Source organism: Capsicum annuum, chromosome 12 (genome assembly GCF_002878395.1).
Source record: "Capsicum annuum cultivar UCD-10X-F1 chromosome 12, UCD10Xv1.1, whole genome shotgun sequence".
NCBI lineage: Eukaryota > Viridiplantae > Streptophyta > Magnoliopsida > Solanales > Solanaceae > Capsicum > Capsicum annuum.
This window is the reverse complement of record NC_061122.1, coordinates 51392871-51398059: the sequence shown is the minus strand read 5'-3', so window position 1 is coordinate 51398059 and position 5189 is coordinate 51392871.

Sequence of the window (5189 nt, the reverse complement as noted above, 5' to 3'; positions counted from 1 at the left end):
TAGGTGCCAAAAGATAGGTTTTCTAAAGGGTTTTGGTGTTTTAGCATGGTTATCATTACAATAAGAAAGAACAAAGGGCAAAAAGATTCAAATGGGTTAACTAGGGAACTATGTTAAGGTGGGAATTTGGCTATGTGACGGGTCAAAAAGGGCCTCGGGTCATCCTCCAAACCAAGCTTTCCTAGAATTTCACTTTGAATACACTCGAGGCAAGTTATAGACTACACAAATACACAAGAATTATTCAAAAACCTCACCACTCATAGCATCGTACTCATAGAGCAAAAAGTTAGTCTCCCAACCAATTTGAGCAATTTGAGCTTCATAAGTTACTCGGAGTCAACGACTCATCCTTGTAAATAGAGAGCCAAAAATTGAATTTAATGGCCTCACCCAAAAGAAAACTCAAGACATCCTTGATCTTACACCTATATTTTTGGTTGTTTTTTTTAAAATATTTTATTCCTTGCCAATGAAATTTTGGAAGTATTTTCAAATTTTTGCTTCTTCCTAGTTAACCAAAATGACTAGATAGTTCACCTAAGGATATCGCCTCGCCACCCCTCATGGGTGAATCATCACTCGGTTTGACAAAGAAATTAAACTAAACTAAAAATAAAAGATCAAAAGAAAGAGAAAAAAAAATTTGCTCCTTAGGAAAGAATCGAGTTTCAAAGAAAAACCTTGGAGTTTATTAGACACGTATATATAAAAGGCAACAAGAGCAATGCGCACAGTCAGATACCATATTTAAATTAAGCGCATGACACAAATTCAAAAATAAAATGACAATAGTTGACATCATTATCAAAATGCCCGACAAGGGCCCATCCAAAGCAATGTCAATAATAATAAAATAAAATTAAAATGTCATAAACATCAAATGTAATAAAATAGAATATGTCTTCACAATCTATCAAACCACATGCCATAAATTGAGACAGTAGGTACCGACCATTGAATGAATCATAACAATACCTCATCCACCATTAAAAATATTTCATTGTCCCCAATGCGAGAGTAAAAGAGAGTAGAAGAGGGTAGAGACTCCCAGTGGTGCACTAGGCGCTTGGCTCCCTGTTGGTGAATGATCTCACTGTCTCAATGGGAGCCTCGTTAGACTAGGCTCCTCTCATCGAATCTGCTATGAAGGGTGACTCATCATCATGTCGAGTACTAGAACTAGCCCCAATCATTCGTGCATGTTTCTCATCCCTGAATAATTACATTGCAAGCTCAACCTATCGAGCCTCAGGGATCCCCTCTATAAGATCAACCTTAACCTCATCATCAATGTCCTCATGACCCTCTAAACAAATCATCAAATGAAAGCACTGGGACTGAAGTCTCCGGTGGAAAATAAATCTCTGACTCATCAAGACTGAAGGAGAGCTGTCCGGAGTGAATCTCCACCCGTAAATTATCAAGGTCTGCCCTCACAGATGCCACCCCCTCACAATTTCCCATCGCCTCAAACGTGGTCACCCTCTGATCTAACTTTACTACACAGGAACGAAGACGTGTTATATCAGCCTGAATAAATCAGGGTATGTCCGCCACCAATCAGGTAAGAGTGGACTTGTTTTCCAAAGTCATGGAAGCAACCTTGGCAAATGTCACTGTAGAAGACCATGCCGATTATGTGGACTGAGGTGGTGGTACGATTCTTAATGATGGAGAAGTATCAAAAAAATCCTGATGGGTCTCAGCATCAAGTGTAGAATCCAGAGGAATCTCCATCCCCTCTGAGTTCGAGAATCCTTTCGCACTCGAGTCTACCAAAATCAAAACTTTTCTTTTTAAGCCCATAGGGTTATCCTCATCCTTACACTGTGTGATGTCAAGAACGCCGGTGCAAATGACCTGATGATCAATCTTAGAGAGTAGCGGGACTTTGAACTTAAGATAAAGCATGGATATGAGTGCCGAAAAGGGCAACAAAGTACCTGATTGCTTTGCCCTAAACTTAATCATCTCCGCTATCAACTCTTCCGGATTGATAGAAATTTTATCCATGATGCACCCGACAATGATGGCCTTATCAACCACGATATCTTGCTCATTTCTTGAGGGAAGTGGACGACTACCCACAAATCCAAGTCAATATTTGGCTTGAACCAAAAGATCTCTCCTCTTTATTTGACCCTTACATTAGCCTATGGAGGAAGACCTTTAGAAATCACCATAGAAAGCCATGGATAAATCTGACGTCTGCCAAATATCAACCTCTTGCACTGCACCGCAGAATCTAAGTCACAAGTAAAATAGATCTCATTGATCTTCGAGGCCGTGCAAGGAACTTCCACTCCTCAAACCAATACACTCTTGAGGCAAGGTTGTGTGGCAATTGGTATTTTATATTTTTGTTCATTGTGCCTAACAACATATGAAGCATAGAACTCCCAAACAATCATCGATAAATAGCATAATAGGTGAGAACAGGATGTCATATCTGTGAAGAGTTCCCCACCCCGTTCTTTAATTTTGGCAATGATTTCGAGGAAATGGATGTCCACTCCCTTCATGCTAAAGATATTCTCAGGATTGAACCCCCGAGTAGTTACCCACTCATCATATAACTCCTTCACACCTTCTACACAGAACCAAATTTGATCCGCTTCCTTTCCTACCTCCCGTGCACGATCATTAATAGCTTGGACATTTGGACTATCTTTGGAGACCGGTGCTTTACCCCTTCTGAACGTAGCTTTTGCCTTGCCTTTATTCGAGGCATTATCCTTTCTAGTTTCACGTGGCAAGTTTTTCCTTGGAGACATACCTATGAGAAAGAAACAAAACAAAACCAAAACAAAAGACAAAAGGTAAAACATGTTTTTGGAATTTTGCAAGTTAAGAAAGAAAATAAAGACAAGAAAAGAAAATAGGATGCAAGGTAACTCATCACTAGAGTCCATGGGTTTCATTTATTACAACACTTAAACATTTAGGCACGACATTGTCTCACATTCTTCACATTTGTCAAAACTAGCTCATAGGGCATCCATGACGTCCAATGAAAACAAGAATGACCAATACCCTTAAAATGATGTCATCCAATCTATCATAGTGCAAGACAAACATTCATGTTTCCCTGTTAGGCTTAGTGACCAACAAGAACCATGGATGCCATATTTTGCAACAATTTCCCTCAACCAATGACTACCAACTATTTCATTATTAGGTTCAATTGGACTCAAGATGATGCACAAAAAATGACCACACCATGCCCTAAGGAAAGTCACATTAGCCATCACACGCATACAACACATTCCTCTCTTGTTGTCATTTCAACAAACACATAGTGGGCATGCCAACCAAGAACTTGGAGAAAGAGAATAAGAGCATAAGAGAGCAAGCTCATCTCACCAAATCATCTCCAAACATATTCAAGGTGTTCATACTATCGTACTTGAGCCACCCACCACATAAAGTAAGCAAGAAAGGCTTAATGGGCGTTTTGTCAAACACATGAGGCACTAACTTTATTTAAAAGATCATCATTAATTAAGCAAGTGAAACAAGGCACCCATGCCAACATAATTATTCCAAAAAGTGTTAATCATCCCAATAAGCTCACAAAAACTTAATTCGAGTGACAAACCATCATAAGTTATGAAGCACTATGTCCATCTTTGAGAGAATTCAAAAGTGAAGTCATAAGAGAACATACCTTTCTTGATTTAAGAGAGGAGAAAAATTGAAGCACAAGTCCAAAGGAATGATCTCACTTTTGGTTAGTTCAATTATTGGTAAAGAAAGAGAGAATGTGAAGTTTGAGAGAAAAGAGTCATTGGAAGATAGTGTGAGATGAAAGAGAGAGAGAATGTTCAGTTTTTTTACTGGTTTTGGCTCCCTTTTAAGTGTTAAAATTGATTTTGGGCTGATCGGGTTAGGTCGTCCCCATAAAATCCAACCCATTAAGTAGCTTTATGTCTTGTTTAAAGTACATGTGTCCCATATGCTTTCAATATGTGGCTGGACTGCTTATGCAATTCCAGCGCATATCTGGATAGTGAGTAGCTGCCTAGTTTGTGTCCTAAGTGCGTTGGACTTGCACCCGGACTGCTTGAGCAGTTCCAGCGTAGGTCGGGACAGTATGTACCAGCTTCTTTGTGTTCAACTTCAGGCCACTTGCGTCCATGGTGTAACTGACCTGCGTCTAGACTGCTGCAGCATGTCCAGCACAGGTCCAAACAGATTACCTGCAGCTTCTCATTCAGTTTCTTGGACTCAACTTGCTCATGGAATGTGTCCAAGATGTGCCTGGACTACTGCAACAGTTATAACGTAGGTCCAGGTAGATTCTAATGGCTCCTCCTGCATCCCAAATGCTCCCCACCTGTGGTTGACCTGCTAGAGAAGGTGCAGCGCAGGTTGTAACAGTTTTTGCACACGACGTCTCTTCACAAATTTCTTGGTTCAAAGCTTAGTTTCGAGCCTCCAAGCCAATATTCTCGCACCCAAAATTTATGATTTTATCTGCATCAACCAAAACTAAGCTAGAATTAGTATAAAAAATATTTAAAACATCAAAAATAAATCTTGGATTGCCTCCCAAGAAGCATCGTAGTTATAGTTGTGGCACGACATCACTTGGTCCTCATTTTGGATCTTTGAAGCGAAGCGACTCAACTTTAGTCGCTTTGGGTCCACCCACATAATAGTGCTTCAATCGTTGGCCATTCACCATAAATTTCTTCTTCTCTTGATCTTCCAACTCAATAGCTCCACTCGGGTAAACATTTGAGATCACGAACGGGCCCGACCACTTCGATCTAAGCTTTCCCGCAAAAAGTTTCAATCTTGAATTGAAGAAGAGGACATCATCACCCACATGAAACTCTCGCTTTAGGATTTTGGCATTATGCCATCTCTTTATTTCTCTTTGTACAATACGAAACTTTCATATGCTTTGAGTCGAAACTCGTCCAACTCATGAAGTTGATTCACTCTCGATTTTGAAGCGTCCTTCCAATCCATATTCAACTTCTTCAAAGCCCATAAAGCCTTATGTTCTAACTCAAAGGGTAAGTGACAAGCCTTCCCAAACACCAATTGGTAGGGGGACATACCGATAGGAGTTTTATAGGCCTTCTATATGCCCAAAGAGCATCATCGAGTTGCCTTGCGCAATTCGTACGACCAACATTCATAGTTTTCCCAAGGATGGACTTGACTTCACAATTCAA